Source organism: Podarcis gaigeae (assembly GCF_964106915.1).
Source record: "Podarcis gaigeae genome assembly, chromosome: 1".
Classification (NCBI taxonomy): domain Eukaryota; kingdom Metazoa; phylum Chordata; class Lepidosauria; order Squamata; family Lacertidae; genus Podarcis; species Podarcis gaigeae.
The window spans coordinates 95,082,949-95,104,574 of NC_139678.1; the positions used below are offsets into that span (position 1 = coordinate 95,082,949).

A 21,626-nucleotide genomic window follows, 5' to 3' on the forward strand; every position below is an offset into this window, starting at 1 on the left:
TTGGACATGAATTCTGAATGTCATTTCTCAAACAATAATTAACTACTTGGGTGCACGCACATAGGTGGTGCTTTCTAGAGGTTTGCAGCAGGCCCAAAATCTGCCTTGTATGTATATTCCAAACACACTCTGGGGCAGTGCACTAAACAGGAAGGTCAATAGTGGAGAGATATAAGTCCATCATGGACAAATCCTTAACAATGTCACATTCAAAATGCAAATTTGATTTTTGTATTTCTTGCTCAGAAATTTGGATGAGAAAATCTGATGATGATGATGATGATAATGATTATTATTATTATTATTATTATTATTATTTATACCTCACCCATCTGGCTGGGTTTCCCCAGCCGCTCTGGACAGCTCCCAGCAGAATATTAAAAACATGATAAAACATTGAAAACTTCCCTAAATGGGGCTGACTACATATGTCTTCTAAAAGTCAGATAGTTGTTATTTCCTTGACATCTGAAGGGAGGGCATTCCACAGGGTGGGCGCCACCACCGAGAAAGCCCTCTGCCTGGTTCCCTGTAGCTTCAATTCTTGCAGTGAGGGAACCACCAGAAGGCCCTCAGTGCTGGACCTCAGTGTCCAGGCTGAACGATGGGGGTGGAGACGTTCCTTCGGGTATACTGGACCAAGACCGTTTAGGGCTTTAAAGGCCAGCACCAACACTTTGAATTGTGCTCAGAAATGTACTGGGAGCCAATGTAGGTCTTTCAGGACCGGTGTTATGTGGCCATGCCCAGTCACCAGTCTAGCTGCTAAATTTCAGGGTTCATTTTGATGGCTCTAGACATTGCACATTTTCTCTAGAAGTTGAAAAGGTGTGCCCCTTTGCCACTGTTCTTTGCCCCACTTCAGTTTGCTGCTCTACATCGCCTGCCATCAAAGATGAAAAATGGGATCTAAGTAGGGTTCCTCCACATGCCAACCACTGCTGTCACCTTCTGGTCATACTACAGACAGGCAGTAAAAAGTAGGAAATGGGTGTCATCAAAATTTCTCTAGAAAAAAACCCTTCTTCGACAGAGGGGAAGGTTTCAGAGCATCCCTGATCCCACTCATAAACATTCATTTTCACAATGAGCAGGAAAACACTGGAAGGAACGGAAGGCTGTTAATGTGTCATTGACCTTCAGTACTAGTGTATTCCCTTCTCCCTAGTGCAGTGCTGATGCTGAGCCACTGCCTTTTATTAGGCAACCAGGGATTAACTTGGCAGCTATCATAGTTCACAGGACTATTCTGCCCTCCCTTTCTCCACACACATAACCCTAAAATGTCAAAAGCGGCCACATGCACAGGTTGATAAATATGATCCAAATGCCATTGGTGTGTATTTTCAGGACCTCATTTTGCTATTATTTTAGGAAGCACAGTAAAGAGACAGTGACATTTTGCTGGGAATTACACTCAGGCTCCTGTGTATGCTATATGGATTTTCTTTTGGGACACAAATGGCAGAGATAATATTGCATAGATCTCCACCTAAAATGAGAAACAAAGGCCCAGACCAAGGCATTTTGCTGCCTGAGTTTTCGTGGGAAATGTGTTTTTTTAAAAAACAACAACAACTCACCACCACACACAAGTTAAGTTGTGCTGTATCCAAAGCATGCCAAATTATTTTGGCACTTGATGCAGAAAATCCCACAAGGACTGGCTTGTAAAAAGAGATATAGCCTTCTACCTCTTCCTAACAGTAGGACTGGTCTTGTGGATTACTGAGAAAACATATGTGAATTCTCTGAACACTTGTTATAACACTGGACCAAAGAAATGTGCATTAGCATTGCCAACATAAGAGATCTGTGGCAAAACCAAAATGTTTGGGGGTACGCTGAATGTTGAGATTTGCCTTTTCATAATTTTGGCATTTTGGGAATTAATTAGTGATATTTCCCTTTTCATGCATGACTAACTAATAAAGAAAGCAGCAATCTCTAAGAAAGCTGTGAAACACCATCACTTCATCATTTTCCAGTGCAAAAGAACATCCAGCTTTTCTTTAGTATATTCCATAGCTAATTAGCTGAGATAAATACATAGTACATCTGTCATCAGAGTTAATCTTCATTTCCAATAAGGTTTTTAGAGATGTAGGCCTTGCCTCAAGACAGATGAGGGGATGAAAAAACAACTCTACATGGAGCAAAATATCTTGTTTGTTGCCCAAATAAATTTGTTTACGTTCCAAAGAGTTATGTAGTTGACTATTCTCTTAGCACGTGCATATGTCTGCCTCATAATAAATAAACAGAGATTTAATCCCACACCACCCCGTGATTGGATTGATAACCATATTCACGAACAATCATACTGCATGTATGTGGCAGTTTTGAAGATGAAAGAGAGTGAGACAAATTCAGTGGCTATTGATAGCAGAGACATCACCTTGCCAACAAAGGTCCATATAGTAAAAGCTATGGTTTTTCCAGTAGTGATGTATGGAAGTGAGAGCTGGACCATAAAGAAGGCTGATCGCCGAAGAATTGATGCTTTTGAATTATGGTGCTGGAGGAGACTCTTGAGAGTCCCATGGACTGCAAGAAGATCAAACCTATCCATTCTTAAGGAAATCAACCCTGAGTGCTCACTGGAAGGACAGATCATGAAGCTGAGGCTCCAATACCTTGGCCACCTCATGAGAAGAGAAGACTCCCTGGAAAAGACCCTGATGTTGGGAAAGATGGAGGGCACAAGGAGAAGGGGATGACAGAGAATGAGATGGTTGGACAGTGTTCTCGAAGCTACAAACATGAGTCTGACCAAACTGCGGGAGGCAGTGGAAGACAGGAGGGCCTGGCGTGCTCTGGTCCATGGGGTCACTAAGAGTCAGACACAACTAAACAACAACAAAAACCCAGGATGGATGTGTTCTACATCCACATTTGGGAGGGTAGTGTTTCTGAATACCCGTTACTGGAAACTGCAGAAAGATAGAGGGCTCTTGTGCTTGGGTCCTGCTTGTGGATTTCCACAAGCATCTGGGTGGCCACTGCGGAGAATTGAGTATTGGACTAGTTGGGTCATTGGCCATTGGCCTGTTCCATGCATCATTTTGCAATTTCATCTACAGTTATTTAAGTTCATCTCCAGTTATCTTGCCCCATATATCCCAGTATGAAGACTTCGTTGTTTAGTCGTTTAGTCATGTCCGACTCTTTGTGACCCCATGGACCAGAGCACGCCAGGCACTCCTGTCTACCACTGCCTCCCGCAGTTTGGTCAAACTCATGCTGGTAGTTTCAAGAACACCGTCCAACCATCTCGTCCTCTGTTGTCCCCTTCTCCTTGTGCCCTCCATTTTCCCAACATCAGGGTCTTTTCCAGGGAGTCTTCTCTTCTCATGAGGTGGCCAAAGTATTGGAGCCTCAGCTTCAGGATCTGTCCTTCCAGTGAGCACTCAGGGTTGATTTCCTTCAGAATGGATAGGTTTGAAGAAAACTCCATGGACAAAGACAACAGGCATATAAAAGATATGACACTGGAAGATGAGCCCCTCAGGTTGGAAGGCATCCAACATGCTACTGAGGAAGAGCAGAGGACAAGTACAAGTAGATTCAGAGCTGAAAGGTCACTCAGTTGCGGATATGCCTGGAAACGAAAGGAAAGTCCAATGCTGTTAAGAAAAATATTGCATAGGAACCTGGAATGTAAGTATGAAGACACATAACAGTAAATACAGTGGTACTTCTAGTTACAAACTTAATTCGTTCCGGAGGTCCGTTCTTAACCTGAAACTGTTCTTAACTAGAGGCATGCTTTCGCTAATGGGGCCTCTTGCTTCTGCTGCGCCACCAGCACACAATTTCCGTTCTCATACTGGGGCAAAGTTCTAAACTCAAGGTAACTCTTCCAGGTTAGCGGAGTTTGTAACCTGAGGCATTTGTAACTCAAGGTATCATTGTTGATTGAAATATGAGCCATGACTTTATTAATTTAGACATATGATCTGCCAATATCCTAATTTGTTAAATGTAGAGAATGGGCACCTGCAATCTCATAGGGATGTGGGAGGCTCCTAAATTTCAGAAGCCGAGGACTGTTTCTTGTCTGTCTCATAATAAGAAATTCAGAGATGTAGTTCCACAATGCCATATGTTGCTAAACCTCAGTTAACATCATATTTTTACCAGTCCTTGGAAATATCCCCCCCCCCCCATTTGCTGATCTTTCTGTTTCATTCCCCTTCCCCTTGGTAATGGTGTAAACAGCAGTGACACAGAAATTTGCATAATTAACTGTTCTTCGGTTTTAGTTTAACAAATAATACTTGTTGAATGGGTGATGTTAACTTGTACAACAGGAAGAAAGACTAAGTGCACAATTTCAACACATGATTAATGAACGACATCACAGGACTCATCCGAGCATTTACAAAGGGCTGGGACATTTCTGCCATTATTTTGGAATGTGTTCCAGCACTTCATTAGCCACTATTAGCTCCTGAATATTTCAGAGGGTTTATAACAGATTTTGATTCCAAAAGATGACACCCATTGGGAAAAAGAGAGCATGTTCTGAAATAGCTAATTCATAAGGAGGTTGTATGAAATCCTAGTTTTTATTTACACGGAGAATGACAAAGCTTCAGTAATTGTGGTCTACATTTCTTCCCCTGAGACGCAACTGTGTAATAAGATGATTATGGATTTCTAATGCATTACAAGATAGTTGGGAATTCATTTGGTATTTTGAGTCCATAAAGAATTTGCATATGTTTTAAGTATCCATTTTCTTTTGGTCTAGAAACAAAGAGATCTCTGGAGGCACAAATCTCACAGATGTTTAATGAATATGCGAAGGGTCAGTATGCATACCAATACAGTCTTATCACAGCCTGTCATGGGGAAAGACAATAGTTTAAGCTAACCCAATTTGGGCTCTGTGTTAAACAATGTGGGAGGGGGAAGTTTTCATTTTCAAAGAACTATGAAAGGATAGCTAGCAAGCTTTGTATTTTCTAAATTACTTAACTTATGCTAATTAAACAAAAGACAGTATGGTTCTGAATACTGTTGCAAATAATACTGTTGCTCTGTGCTCATTCAAGTTCAAGGCCAGCCCAGGACATTTTGCTCTCTGAGATGGAAGTGCAGATTGGGCATGTCCTCCTTCCAAAATTCCCTGTACCTCATGCACCGTTCCCAAGGTCAGCCAAAATATTTCAGAACCTGAGGCAGAGAATCCAGCAAGATGCCTCACCAGGACAACAATTTGTAAATCTAGGTCAGCATGATCTACTTGGACAGGCGGCAGATCTTTAGTCTTAGAGAGATGTCAATTAACAGCTAGTTGCCTGATTCTTTCCCACCTGATAAGCACTTGGCAAGGATTACAGATTTTCTGAGGAAGGCCCAGGTGACTGGCCCCTTCATCCACTCACTGTCTCCAATGGCATCACATATTGGAAGAAGCCACCTGTGTCACTAAGGCAGGCCAAGAAGGTGCTGAATTTTCTCTGTGCTGCCACTGTAGAACTAGGACTTTCTTCACAGGAGACATGCCAAGACATTACTTCAGAATTTTATGTACAAAGTGAAACCCTTTTGAGTCCACTAGGCTCGTATTGACAGTAATTGATGTACTGCTTCCTGTTTTGTGTTGGTGTTTTGAACCCAATCCTATGCAAGTTTAGACAGAAGTAACTCCTGTTATGTTCAGGGCTCTTAAAGAGCAATTCTAACCATAGAAAGTCTGCGCCAGCAAAATTTGCACAGGCATAAATTACCCTCGTGCCAAGCTTAATTCGGAGGAATTTGACTTAACCACCTTTATTTGCCGGCTAAGTTCTGCTGAGTTGCTAGGTCATGTGACCCAACAGCAAAGGGTTTGAAATAGGTGTAAGTCTCTCCTTGCCCTGTCCCATCCCTGCCACACACTCAGAATGCCCTTTTTGGGAACTTAGGTTGGTATAAGTTCTGCTGGCTGAACCCCACTTAATGCTGATGCATTTCCAGCTGAATCCAGCTCAGCCTGGAAAGCCCCAAATCTGCTACATTAAACTCCCTCATCCCAGTAGATCTTGGGGGTGCATTACACTGTTATTGTATTTCTATGTGTGTGTTGAGCTTGGATTCCACAGGTCTGGGCCCCAGTATAAAATAATTCCCCTTTAACACCACTTAGAGGTTTTATTTACAACTAAGTGGTATACCATTTTGTTCTTAATTAAAAAGTGCAAAGCTGTTGCTCTTCTTTATGCAATAATTCTTCCTGATCATACACCACATTTGCAAACAGAGCTGATCTCATCCAATTCTTCAGCAAGGCTCCCTTATCTCCACTTAGCTGTGATTCAGAAATGGCAAGAATGATTCTCTGGCTGCATTTTTATTTGTCACCAATTTCTATAAGAGAAATGCAGAAAAAGTCCTTTTTGTCTGTGGCTGGCTAAAAAGGTCCATGAAAATGTGCCCACATGAAGCTAATGTTGATATAAAAGGCTCACAGAGTTTGCACATCTCGCTTCAATTTTCTAAATGGGCAGACTGGCATGTCTTAGGAAGTACCAGCTGTGAAAGTGTTATGGGAAATTGAGATGGAGCTGAGTGGATGCCCACCCAGGGAGGCTACATATGCCTTATAAAATAGACATTTAGTTATTTTAATACTGAAGTTTCTGAATTCATTCCAGAAGCTTAAGACTTCTAGAAGGGTGATTTGGGGTGTGTGTATTACTTTCCTCTCCAACCCCACCCCAGTCTCTGCAATTAGAGTGCACCGTCAGTTTCCCCAGATTATTTAGAAGCAGAACATTTTATGCTTCCCTTTTCTCCTGTGTTCATTGCTCAGACCTTGTGCAGTGTACCTAGTCAAGTTATTGGCAATGAGAGGTGCCAAAGTGAATGCCATACAAAAGGAGGATTGTCGTATTGTAATCATGAAAGAGACAGACTTCACATTTTAGGCACCAGCCAGAATAGGAATTAAAAAAGAAAAAAAAAACCACACACCACAACTTCATGTTTACGTAGCACTTTTGAGTATACTTCAGATACATTATCTTGAGTGGTCTGCACAACAGGCTTGTAAGTAGGTCACCACTTTTGTCCATGTTTTGTAGATGGGAGGCTGCAGTTGAAAGGCAGGAGCTTGCCTTAGGGTCTACTGAGTTATAGGCTCAGTGGTGAAGTGCTGTAGCTCAGTGGCAGAACTTCTGCTTTGCACGCAGAAGGCCCCAGGTTTGATCCCCAGCATCTCCAGAGAGGACTGGGGATGACTCTCCTATCTGAAACCCTAGAGAGCTACTGCCAGTAGACAATACTGATCAAGATCGGCCCGTGGTCTGAACCAGTAGAAAGCAGCCACTTGTTTTTTTCGTAAGAGTTCGAAACAAGAAGGAAGATTTGAACCAGCGATTTTTCTGGCTTAGTTTCTTAATCATTTCATTACAATAGCTTTGAGATGGCAATGCATTTTCCAGTCCCAATTAAAAATAGGGATACACATATAAAAGATCAAATTCACCACCTTGTACTTGTCTACTCATAAGAAAGTCCCATTGACTTCAATGGGATTGACTTCTGGGTAAGTGCAGCCAAACAAGGGAGTCCTGTGTATGTTTACTTGGAAGCAAGTCCCACTGTGCTCAGTGGAATTTACCTTCATGTAAGTTTGTTGGTGTTTGCAGCCTAGGGTTATAATCCTGTATATCAGTGATGGAGAACCTGTAGTCTTCTGGATATTGATAGGCCACAGCTCCCATCATTCTTCGCCATTAGCCATACAAGTTGGAGCTGATTCCTGCTGCTATAATGGAACTGACTTATCAGCAAATGTTGTCTAGATGATTGGGTGGTATGAACCCAGCTGATCCCACCAGGACCTGTTTCAGTTATTCAGTTTGTGGAGAAATGGGTCTTGAAAGGATCCTCACCAGAAGCACACACTGCTTCCAATCTGTGCTTAGCTTGAAATTCTCAGGTGGCAATTTTCACCTCGTGCCTCACAAGCACACTAACCGAGTTTCTGGCACACTAAAAGGCCTGCGTGAGTTGTTCCTTAGTATCCTCAGTACATGCAAACTTTGCTACGGATTGTAGGTCTGAAGTAGCCTAAGCACAAGGGAGATAAGAGGATGGGAATAAAGATTCTACTTAGCAATGGTAGCAGCTGCTGCAAAACTCTCAGAGGTCAAAAGGAAAAGGCACTCTCCTTCAGGAGTACTGTACCTGGATGTTCAGATTCTGAGAGATTAGATCTTAATCCTTGTTCCAGTGTTTACCCTTATGCACTGTGAATGGACTTGGTGAAAATCAATGGATCTTCTTCGACCATGTTAAGCATGCAAAGATCCCTGTAAAATGAGGAGCTATTCAAAAGCACCACTGTAATTCCAGCATCTCTCTTTTCCTTTGCACCACAAGAATAAGATTTAGAATAAAGAGACATTTCCAAATGCACACCACTGGCACAGTATGAAACAAAAAATTATAGATACTGAAGAGAAGGCAAGGAGCTGGGGGAAGGACTAAAGCTCAGAGTTACTGATAGAGCAAATGGGGTGTACTCAGAGTAGACCCACTGGAGTTAATGACATGACTAGGTTAGGCCCTGTAATTTCAGTGGTTTTACTTTGAGTACAAAGTTCAATGCCACAAATTACTTGCATGCAAAAGTTCCCAGCACCTCTAAGTAATATCCCAAATTCTGGAGAGCTGTTACTGGCATTGAGCTGGATGGACCAGTGATTGACTTGGTATAAAGCAGATTCATATATTTTTATGAGGTCAGTAGGAAGCTGCCTTAAACCAAATCAGACCATTAAACTGCCTAGTTCGGTTATCATGGAAGGGTGATAGCTCAGAGACTGAGCATCTGCTTTGCATGCAGAGCAGACAATCCCTATCGCCAAGTAGGGCTATGAGTGTCCCCTGTCTGAAATTCTGCAGAGCCACTGCTGGTCAATATAGACAATACTGAACTAGATTGCCCAGTTGTCTGCCTCAATATAAGGCGGTTTTCTCTGTCACTGTGTTCCTGCTGTCTACATTGACTAGCAGGGACTTTCCAGGAGTTTCAGACAGGAGCAATTGCCAACATTGCACGGAGAGTATGAACCTGATACACCTTGCATACAAAACATGCAACACTACACATGAACTATGGACCTCTTTTCCTCTAGCTTGCCTACATATTGAACCCAAAATGAGAATCAAGTAACACTGAGAAAATTCTCAGATAACATCTCAGTGCAGAGATGTTTGCATAGGAACCTTCCACACCTGAGCAGCTTTGCTTGTGCAGAATTCTGTGCCAATGCACAGACCCCACCTGAAGAAGCATGTAGATTTTACACATGAAGAATACCTGGGGGGGAAAAGCTATACAGTGGTACCTCGGTTTAAGAACAGTCCTGTTTACGAACGATTTGGTTTATGAACTCCACAAAACCGGAAGTAGTGTCCTGGTTTGTGAACTTTACCTCAGTCTACAAATGGAAACCGAACAGTGGAAGGGCACCAGCTATGGGAGGCCTCATTAGGGAAAGCGCGCCTCAGTTTAAGAACAGATTCAGTTTAAGAACGGACTTCCAGAACAGATTAAGTTCATAAACCGAGGTACCACTGTAGTGTGAAAGACGTCTGTTCACTTTCTACTTGGAAAAAAACAGATAAAGAGAACCATAATGTTGATATGAGGTAGTGGTAAAACCCTGCGTTCTACATAAACAAGTAGTTACTTATTGTAGAGAACTTATGGGAAATGTGTACAGTTTCACTCTAGAAATAAGTAGTCTTTAGGGATGGGTTGAAAGGATTTCAGGGAGTTGATTAGAGTGTTCTAAGCTTAGTACAAAAATATTAATTTTTGACTGCTAGCTGCACATTGCAGGTGAGATTTGTACGTTCATGGAAGTTTGCCACCCACGTTGAAAGCTCAGTTTCATTCATCCCAGATCGTGTAAGTAAAACTCACTGAGGGAAGTGAAACAACATAGGAGTAAATTTGCACAGTAGCATCAAACTTTGGTTATCCATATATTTCCATGCACATGAAAGCCTGCTGCAAAGGTGATGCAGTTAATGTGAAAATAACGTGGTGGCCTTATTTTCACAGGTATTATGGGCCTCCCCTTCAAATGTTAGCACACCCTCCCAGTGAGCATTAGCTTCGTGAAGATCCAGGATAAGTGTGAGAAGCTGTTCTCGCACACTGGTTCTGTTTCCCCATCCTAATAAGATCGCTGGAGTGCTAAATCTCAAAATGAAAGAGAAGTACACTATGTGAGTTGGTGAAGAAGCATATTGAATATGTTTGAGCATCATCTAAAAAAAGGTACTTCTTTCATCTTTCCTGAACCTGCCTGCTCATCCCCTGATGACACATTGTCTAGGTATATGTTTTCGTTGTTGCTTTAGTTTGCATTGAAAATAGGTGTAGGTGTATACTGTTCTTCATTCAAAGTGGAGGTCAGCTAGCTATTTTATATCTGCTCTGCTTGTCATTTTGTATGTTTCAAAGTAAAGACTGGCTTGCTGCCAGATACCTTGTGAATATATAAGACACCTGGACCACATGTGACAAGAAAAGTTCAGACTATTTCCTAGATGCATCCTTTCTTGTGTTGGGCTGAAGTATTTGGTGGAGGTATTTTCAGTGATATTGGGATCAAAGTGGGCTGAATACTGGCGCTATTTTCAGGGGGTAAATAGTATGCATGGAGGGGCTGGAGACCTTTGCACATAGCTGTCAACTTTTCCCTTTTCTTGCGAGGAATCCGATTCGGAATAAGGGAATTTCCCTTAAAAAGGGGGGGTGAAATGTTGACAGCTATGGCCTTTGCATGACTATATAAGGCTGTAAATTCTCCAACTTTTCCCTTCTTTACACATAAAGAGGCTAGGTGGGGCAGCACCCCCCCCCAAAGCAGCAAGGCTCAAGGCGGATTACAACATGGGGGGAAATTATATGATTCCATTGGGCAAGCTGAAACATTTGCACTGATGGAACTAGTGGAAAAACACAATGTGGAATTCCTCCCTTCAGAATTAAAATTTTCCTGTGCACCTGGTAAAACCTGACTACAGAGGTACCTCGGGTTACATACGCTTCAAGTTACAGACTCTGCTAACCCAGAAATAGTGCTTTAGGTTAAGAACTTTGCTTCAGGATGAGAACGGAAATTGTGCTCCAGTGGCGTGGCAGCAGCGGGAGGCCCCATTAGCTAAAGTGGTGCTTCAGGTTAAGAACAGTTTCAGGTTAAGAACAGACCTCCGGAACGAATTAAGTTCTTAACCCGAGGTACAACTGTATCACCAAAAATCTCCAAATTTAGCTAACAGGCCCTCCATTATCTGACTCAAATCATGTAGATAATCGGTAGGAGGAAACAAGAAAACACCCCAAAAAGTGTCAGTTTAAACCAATTAAAAGCCTATCGCAGTGGCAAAAAAGGAACGGTGTATTAATCTCTCAAACTTCACCACCACCGATTGTTCCCTTAAGATGCACCAAATGGAGTGGTGCCTTCTGGGGACTTGAAGCAGCAAGAGCAGCCGCTATACTGTAGTTGAAGGCAGACAGGGCCTTGCCCTCCCAGACCAGAGGGAAATGACAAATGAGCCAGAGAGAGAAGGTCTTGTCGCAGAAATCACAGTGAGATGGTCTCTGAGCACCTTCATGCTTGGCCTGCTGACCATTTTGATTTATATCACTGCAACCTTTTGCAAGGAGTCCTCACGTAACTGGAAGCTTAAAAAGGGCCAGCTTGAAAGAATGTTGTCAAGGTTGCCAGGCTAGAAGCTTGCCTAATTTAATTACATATAAATATACAGTGGCAGCTTTGACTCGTATTTATAGCCGGGTCACTTGAATATGGTAGGACTTGACTGGCATGGACATAAATAAAGTTACGGTGATAGATATATACATACACTAGAAGGGTTTATCTCCCTGCATGCGAGGCTAGTGAAAGCTCATAGATTATGGCCAGAGTCCAAAGGGCTTTGCCCTAAGCAGAGGAGAACCTTCTTTCCTCCTAAAAAAAAGCAAGTTCCTGTGCTGACTGAAAAACTGCCCACAAATTTTGGAAAATTCTCCTATGCAAGAGGAGCTGCTGTTTAGAGAGCAGAAAAGTGAAGATAAATTCATATATGCAAAGGGACTCTATAGATCTCATATTTGGTTATTGCCTTGCATTCTGGTAGAGAAGAATTCTTCACAAAAGCGAAGTATCTTGTTCCACACCCCCAATTGGTTTGAGATGTGTGCCACAGATTCCAACCCCCCCCAAAAGCATACTTTGAGAGTGTCCCCAAATATTTTGTAATTGATTTGATGCATTTATGTCTCACTTTTTAGGAGGGGACACCTCACAAAGTGACACACAAATGCCTCACCAAACCTTCCCCCCCCCCAATGCAAAACACCATTTTAAATTTTTTAGCAATATCCTAATAAGGGTGGATTGAGCAGCCTACTTCTGCCCCATTTCTATTTCACTGGCAGTCAGTCACAGTCAGGTGGCACAATGGGTCAGAACATCTGGCTGTTAATCAGAAGTTAGGTGGTTCAAGCCCACCATGGGTGGGATTCCTGCACTGCAGTGGTTTGGACTAAATGACCCTCTGTGTCCCTTCCAACTCTATGATTCTATGACTTCTAAGTCCACCTTGTCTCACTTTGTGTAGATTTTTTTTTTTAAGAACACAGGAGAGGTCCACATTTAAATTGTATTCCCTTTGTATATACTTTTTGCATTAAAAACACATTTCCAATGCATTTTCTTGTAAATTACGCAATCTGCACACATTTCTCGTATAAAATACTGTATATTTCCATGTATAAGACTATAATTTTCCCCAATTTTTAAAAGTTTAAAATTCGGGTCATCTTATACACAGAATGTTGCAATTAATTATTCTTAATTTTGGGCTCAAAAATTCGGGGCCGTCTTATACATGGGGTTGTCTTATACACGGAAAAATACTGTACATATTTTGTGCACCAAAACACCAGAGTGGCATATAATCTGACTGAAGGTTACATTCTGATCTGCAAGCAAGTTTGGTCGCATTGAATGGGGTCAGTCCATTGCAAAAAGTGGACTCAATGAATTCTTCCTTCACTCTTACTTTTAATAATCTTGAAAATAGCTAGCATACAGACAGTCATCAGCTTAGCATTCTACTGGGCACACCATAGGCAAAATGAAAATAGGAACACCATTGTTCTGTTGCTCTGCTAAAGTCAAACCACAAGAGCAATGGAGAAAAGAGAGGTTTTCAAAGCCTGTTTAAAATTTTACACTGATAGGGCTTGCCTGATCTCACGTGGAATTGATATACAATGGATACATAATACATGGGCAACTCCAGGGCCAGGCATCAATGGGCAAATTCCTCTTGGCTAGATTTGGAATTGGCTCAGCATTTACAAGCTTCATTTAGCTAGTATTCAGAAAAAAGCTTGACTGCTTCCAAGAGTTCTGAAAAGACTCTATTGATGACGCATATGTGCTGACTATGCTCCATCCATGATCATTTTTGTATTACTCTCTGCCATAAGAGAAAGGCATCTGGAAATTCACCCTCTTTCCTGAAAAGCACACTTGTTAGATCAAGGATAACGAAGGTGGTGCTGGCCAGGTGTTGTTGGTTTCATCAGCCTCAGCCAGCATGGTCAATGGTTAGGAATGATGAAAGCTGTAGTGCAACAACATCAGAAAGGCACCATATTGACTATCTCTCTTTTCATATCGAAGAGATACAACAGTAAAATGAAAATATTTTCAAGGGAGAAAAAATCAAGACAACTGAATGACGGAAACAGAAAATACATAAGGCTGCTTAGACAGGTGGTTTGATCATGGGTCATTTATTCCTCTGCAAGAGAGGCTTCCATTTTGCTTTTTTATGTATAATTTTGGTGGGTGCAGGTTTATGAGCTTAGGCAATTGTTGTGAGGTTGCCAAGGATGGTGCATGTGTTTTTCTTTGCTGTAAACGCTTCTCCAGCACTCTGCAGCCTCCCCAGCTGTGCATATCTGTGTAAAGCCCCATGGGATAATTTATGTCACAATGTGTTGCCCTGGGCTTTGATTGACGTGCAGGTATGCGGTAAGGTGGCAGAGTGGACCATTGTTGAGATAATTTTCAGCATGAAATAAGTGACATCACAAACAGCCCTTGGTTGCCTCAAAAGTACGGTAAGCACAACAAAAACTCTGCATCCCTTTCCCATCTGTGAGGTTTTCACCAAAATTTTCTCTTCCCTTTCAACGTTATTTCAAGCAATTTCTTTTTCTCATGAATTTATGGAGATGGCTGGCAGGGAGAATTGACCAGCACAAGTACTAAGTGCAGCAGAAGAGGTAACAATATTTTAATGGTTGTGTTCTTGGCCTTCCTGTGGGTCTTCCAGTTTTGTCAAAATTCGAACAGCTCTGTAGCTGTACAGAGGCCTGAGGCACCATGATGAAAATGTTGAAAAGATCCATGTTTTGTGATACTGCACTAGTATACTTGTTCACAAACCTTTTGTTCTGGCTGAGCAAGCTTTCCATATGGCTATTTGTGAGGTTTCTGGAGTTTGTGATTTACTACGTGTCACAAAGTGGGCCAAATCTTTACTTTCAGAGTCACTGTACGGGCTAGATTTTGTTTTGTTCTGTTCTGTTCTGTTCTGTTCTGTTCCATATGCATGAACTGTGAACATTACTATGCTCATTCAGGACCCCTTTTCAATGTTGAAATCATAACATTTCTACCTTCTTTATTTGACAGCATAGATTCCCCCTTTTAAGAAATCACTGTAGTTACCAAGCCCCTCCTGCCCCACATCCCTAAACTCCAGAAGACCATCATTATAATGCAGTACATCATCTGCTAAGCCTGTAATTGAAAGAGCTTCTGGTGCATGGAAAATGAGATTCAGGTGTATGAAGAAATCTGATGGGACATCACAGCACAGTCCCTTTAAAATGTCAACGGTCCCCTCTGTCTTCTGCCTGCTCTGTGTGACATTGCTGCCGAAAGAGTATAGATTGAGGGCAAGCTCATCATAAATGAGTCCAATAATGGTGATTAATTTAGATGACAGTGTACTCAAAGGACCAGGTCCTAAGTGGGTAGAACTTGGCATAACACCATTAAATTCTGCATCTCATATTGGAGTTATAAATATCAAGAGCCAACGTCACACCTAGAACAAGTAGGTCAGATTTCAGCGACTAGACTGGTATCCATTTTTACCATAATTATACAGATATCCACTAAGGTTAAAAGTTATAGTGCATTAATTGTTCCTATAGCTCTGAAAGCAAACGGCAATGTAAACAAAAGAAAGATTAATTGCAAACTTTTCATTTCTGAAGTTATCTTAATGCATAAACAGGGTTTGGTTTTTTTAGACAGGACTCAACCCCCAAACCTATTTCAATGACTACACTCATCCTCAAAATATTAGCACATCTGAATGATGCTATCTCCCAGTCCTTCCAAGCACATTCCCTGGATATTGCCATTTCTGTTACGTAGTGAAAAAGGATGTTCTGTGAATTTGCAAAATTGTTAGTCCAGAGAGTGCCGTAAAGCATTTGCAAAGAAACTTTTCACATTGGTAGCTACAGGCTGATACCATGAAAGTGGAATGAGCTAAATTGAATTATTTAGTTTGGTCTAAACTAGTTTAAGAATCAGTTATTAATTTATGACCTACAATTCTCAGATAACCCTGGAAAATGTAGTTCTGCAAGCACTGCTGGTGGTTAGGAATCTCTGAGAATTGTCTGCACCTTACTATTATTTCAAGGATTCTTTGAGAGAAGCCAGAAAAGTTGAAGTGGTATAAAATATATGTTAGTCAGAGGCTCCATTTTGTTTTTCATTCAGGACTAAGGATATGTGTACATTTCTTCCTTGGTCAGAACATGGATTCTTATTTACATGTTGGCATTTATAATATTTGTACATTACTCTATTGAGTTTTGTGTCTTTTGAGTAGAATGAAAGCAGGTTTATACAAAAATATGATGGACGTATGGGCGGACTACTCTGCATTGCAGTACATGGGAAATTAAGGCAACAGCTGTTTGCCATTTTGTCTGCTTAATACATTATAAATGCCAGTTGCTGCAATTCTGTGGTCTCAAGGCACATTTTTAAATCTCACTACTGTTGTTGGAAATCAAATATTACTTCGATAATGCACGCCAGGCTTAGGGAATGGGCCATAGCTCAGTGGTACAGCACAGAAGGTCCAAGTTTTGAGGAAAAGCCATAGACCATGTGCCACTACTTCAGAATACAGCTAAAGGACCACATCACTGAATTGTTTCTCTAGCCACATAGAACTCTTCCAAATAATTGGTATATAAAGGGAAAGCTGTACTCAGGACAATGTACATGATGTGCTATCATAGAATTGTAGATTTGGAAGGTGCCCTGAGAATCATCTAGTCCAACAATGTATATTCCTGCAATGCATTATGTTTATATGGACTGTTCTGCACATATTGTATATGGACATTATTCAGTTATGAAAACTCATCTGTGTCTTCTGCAGAAGTACAATCCCAGAAAACCTATACCCAGTGGTTTTTGTGTGTGATGGCGTTCGCCATTATGGAGTACTGTCACCTCTTTTTTGCTGTCCTGGGCAGCCTCCCCCCCCCCCCCCCCAGCACCCATGGCATTTTTATGAAGATATGTACCAGCACCTCAGTTTTTATCAGAAAAGGAAAACACTGCCTGTGCCAGGTTTTGTTTCTTAACTTGTAGATCACCCATAAATAAATCCCATTGAACCCAAGTTTGCTGATTCACTAGTTGCAATGCTTAAGAGAAGGTTCCTTTATTACTATGATGTAGCGAAACAAGCCTCCAGGCACACATCTGCAATATATTGGTGCTTTGTGTTAATCAGTTCCCAAGATCCCATAGCTATATTAGGAATGGCATTTGCGACCACAGTAGGGCAATGAACGAAATCAGTAGCCTCTTCTAATTTGCAGTAATCGGACTATCCCAGTTTAACTATTCACATATTATGGCATTCCATGATGGACTCAAGCAGCAGCACTAATTAAAGCACAATGTGCAATCAAGTTTTAAATAACATTGAAATAAACTGTTTATATAGCACTTTATGTAACGTACTATGAATACACTAGGATCATGCTCTTAGTTAATTTGATACGGTGAATGTTACATTGCATAAAGCTGGAAAGTGCTCATAAAGATCGGGCATTTTTCAGTAGATATTGTACAACATGGGATCTTCATTTATCCTTTTTATCCATTTACTTTACTTCTTATATCTGCTAGCCACTGTATTGCTAAGTTCTCCCCTATAGACTTAGCGAAGCCTGAAATGTCATTAATGAAACACGACTTACAATAACAATAATAAAAATCCCAAGCGGGTAAGATCAAAATTGCAAATAGAAACAGTCAAACACTACATTGGGGCATTGCATTATTTCAATTGCTCTTGCTTTTCATAAAATGTGAATAAATATAAATTTTATTAGCTTTTCATTCATGATTTCCCTAATGGGTACAGATTGTAGTATAAATACTTTGTTACAATATTTGCTACTTAGAAGGAGAGTTACATTTGAATTATCTCCAGTTTAATCAATGAAATTAATCAAAAGTTGCTTCTGAATGAGTTTCAAACTCTAGGGATAAAAAAGAAAGTTGCCATAATCCAAAAACCCATGTCCACACAATTAGTGGCAGGGGGTGGGTATCAAGGGATGTGTCGTTTTCCCATTCATTTCTATGGAAGCAGAAGCTCCATTCGTGCCTTTCTCTGCAATCAAATAGCCCCTTCATCCATCAACATGAATGAGGTTGCCCTTGTGGTCAGGAGAGGGTGCTGCACCTATGGGAGCCAAATCCAGAGATCACTGGATCAACCTGTTTACTAAATCAAATATAGTGTTTTCTTATGCTACACAGATAAAGACAGTTGGCATTCTCTTTGCTGCTGCAGTAAAAAAGTAGCATTCCAGACCTAGGGTCTAATTACTTTACCATGCCAGTGGGACAATCAACCTGCCCTCTTTCCCGCTTTTCAAAAATCATGTGCAATTTGCTTCTTTCGGGAGGTTGCTACCAGTGGCATGCCTTGGAGGCAGCAGCATAATGCTTTGCAGGCACAAGTGTGAGAGGTACATCAGTAAACTAATTTTGGCATCAGAAGGAACACTCAGTCAGCCTGTTGCCTTATCAGAATGCTTGCAGATATACCATCTCCAGAGATCTTAATATGTATATTTATATCATCTCCTCCCTCTGTTGTCAGAGTTTGCCAGTTATGTGCCCAACTAATCATCCTCAGCATCGGTAAGAATCATCCTGCCCTCTGCAAAACACCACAGGCTAATCTGAGATTTTAGTACATCACAAAACAAAAATTCCTGTTTTCAAAACAGATGCCTGCCTTAACTAATAAAAATTGAGATGTCGGACATACGCATCCATTGCCTCCCAACCCGTCTCAAGTGCAGCTCAATCATGGCTCTGTCTTCTGCTTAGTCTCTTCGGCACACTTTGCATCCCACTGGATGTGCCTTGTTTTGTACGAGGTCTTTCCCCAGAGCAAGAGGCTGTGAGATGCCATCAAGCTGATTAAAAGTGACTGGCTGCTTGACAATTTAGCCTGGCTGTTTCCAGGGGGCATGTGCGTGTCTATTAAAATCACACACACACGCAAAAGTTAATATGCAATCCAGATATAGCTGTTAAATCATTCATTTGGAAGCAAGCCTCTGGTCTTTCAGGCTGTGTGCATAAACAAGCCCTTTTCTGATGCCTCATTCTACCCATCCCACCTCAAAAAAACCCCACTCATCCAGGTGGCATTAAAAACATTACGTTGCAGTAGCAGTGAAAGAGGGAGCAGTCTTCCCATAGATGGACAGCCCTTCTGCTTTCTCTCTCTCTCTTTAAACAGAGTGGGAGAGGACCAATTCTACCGTTGGCCTCATGCCAAGAGATGGGACAGGGCTGGCTGTAAGGCCATATGGTGTCATGGTAGAAGCTTTGTTGAGTGAGCTATTTATGGCCAGGCTCCACCTCCTCTAGACATAGTCAATCAGTCCAGCACTCATCATTCCACCCTTGGTACAACGTGAGAGGTTTCTGCTTGCCAAATATTTTTTTTGCCACATAAGAATATTTTTCCCCCCTTTTAAAGCTATACGTTGGTCCTGAGACTGAACTGGTGAGCACCTTGAGGATAAGGACAGAGGCACTGGGAGACTCACTCACCAAGGCTGTGGGGCTTGGAGACAAGGACAGGAATAGGGCTAGACAGACCCATAAAATCTGTTCTTTTCCTGGAAATATGGTGGCCATACCAGCTCTCGAACTGGGGTTGAGACCACAAATGCAACAGCCTGATATCCCTGACAGGAAGCAGAGTGCCCACCCCCACCCCCCACCCCCGTAGACACAGACCAAAGCTTCCCCTGATTGCAATAGAAGTTGTGACAAATTATATCTTCATTAGTTCCTAACTGCAGTATTGCTACGAGGAAAGCAAAACCTCCACAACTCCAAGTCTCCGTTGTACATATAAGTAAAATTCCTGCTCAGCCTTGTCAATCAGTGCTTAACTTCTGTTCATAGCAATATCAAACAGCTCTTCTACAGAAGCTGGGCCAGGAAGTTTGTAATGGCCATTCTGAAGCCAAAACCTTGGCTCTCCGCTTGTGACCAAGGAGCAGAATTACTCTCGCACACACAGAAAGGGAGAGGTTGGTGCTGCTGGTGCTGCTCATTGCCTTTGAGGAGCAAGGCCTGCCCAGCCTACATGTATTTGGTCATGGTATAAGTGATTCTGCCTACCTCTATGCAGACAAGGAGCCATGCTGCATCCTGTATAATGGAAAACATAGGTTAACAGCATGAATCCTTGGGGCAAGATGTGTAGGTTCCTTATAGCAATTGGAAATTTATTGCACAGTAACATGATAATCTTGAGAGACTTTAATACTTCGGATCAAAGCAGATTTAAGCTGAACTTTCTCAGTAGTAAATGATTTACAATTGGCAGTAGTTGAAGCTCAAAGCCAGAACAGTGTGTTGAGCGGGGATTACACTGTGATCCCAAAGAATACAAGGTCAAACAAATAAATTCTTCATTCAAACACAATCAGGAAATTGACTTTGATGAGTAAGCACAAAGAGCACCGAAGAAAGCATGTGCTGTCAGAGTCTGAACACCAACCAGTCTAAAATCAGGATCAGGAAAGCGCTGGACGGCTTCAGTGAAGTTGCAAATATACCTCCAAGATTTGCCTTCCCTGCCTTTGAAGATGTTATTTATAAGTCTGATGTGTCTTCACTACAAAAGCAGAGGTTTGCCATTATGCTCACTTCCCTCACCCTTAAGATAACAACAAGGTTGCCTGTAGGTACAACTGTTCAATTCATTAATGATTTTCTTTCATCTACCACAAAGCAAAGGAACCAGAACGGTTAGTTGCTGTATACCCTTGTCTGCTCAGATCAGCATTTACAGAATCCCATATTTAAAGTTGGAACCCTACATACTACTTTCTGGCACTCGGGTTTGTACCAGCTCTTCTGCTCAGACCTCACTAAGGCAAAGTGCCATAGGTCATCCTTGGTTACACATTGCTCCCAGGAAACAAATACTCCCTGTGCCTCTCATGCAGATTTTCATTTTTCATTAGCACATCAGTAGTTCATGCCATCTCCTTCAGCAACAGAATCAATCATTTGCATTCAGAAACCGGAGTGAGGTATACCCCTCCCACCTGCGAGCATCTTCTCAACCCACAGGGGATGGGCTATGAGCATAAAAGAAGTGCTGAGAGCAATAATTTAAAATTATCTTGGTGAATCAGTCTACTCTTTTAATGAACATTGTTTTCTGTTCCATTGGGAGGACACCAGCAAGGGAGGAAGATAACAGGGCATCTTCCATTTTATGTCAATGAGCTCTCCTACTGTAACCGTGAAGTAAATGAGGTGTGAAAAAGCAATGTTTTTGTTTCTATCTTTTCCCTTTATCTGATTGAATTACAGCAGGAAAGGTGTCTTGGGACAATCCAGATAGGGAAGTTTCAGGTTTTATAGTTCCGGTCCGTCATAGACTATTACCCCGGTTCTCTAAGTAATACAATTAAACTGCAATAGCAGCAATAGCAATCATGGGGTCACTGTGTTTAAAATAGGGCTGAGAAGAAGGGGGAAAAACCAACTGTTTCCCAACCCGTTTTTTCTTGTGTTGGAAAGTGTCTGCTGAACTTAAAAACCGATAACTGCTTTAATTCCATTCTATGAGTTGCTATTTCCAGTCTTCCTTGCAATCAGCTGGTAGGACACAAGACTCTTCTTCTTGGGATCATGGCTTCAAGCCCCATACTGGGCAAAAGATTCCTGCATTGCAGGGGGTTGGACTAGATGACCCTTGTGGTCCTTCCAACTCTACCATTCTACCCTTCTATCACTGTTTTCATTTGCCCTCCATTTGCCTTCATGGACATTTAATTTGATGATGTTGCACTGAGCACATAGCTGACAATTGAATGAAAATGTATTGGCACAGGAGAAGGAAGGCAAGTCCAGAAGATCAATATTTGCCAGATTGGCGAAGGGGGACATTAGGACTGGGAGGAAGGAAAGACACTTAATAGC

The 21,626-nt window shown here is 41.7% G+C and overlaps 1 long non-coding RNA gene across 1 annotated transcript in view; it reads left to right on the forward strand.

Annotated features, from left to right (window-relative positions):
• Positions 1–14,196: 14,196 nt before the first annotated feature.
• LOC310833672 overlaps positions 14,197–21,626 on the forward strand; it is a 39,821-nt gene continuing 32,391 nt past the window's right edge. Inside the window, exon 1 of the long non-coding RNA XR_014558867.1 lies at positions 14,197–14,323. This is a non-coding gene — a long non-coding RNA (uncharacterized lncRNA). The remainder of the gene's footprint in view (positions 14,324–21,626) is intronic.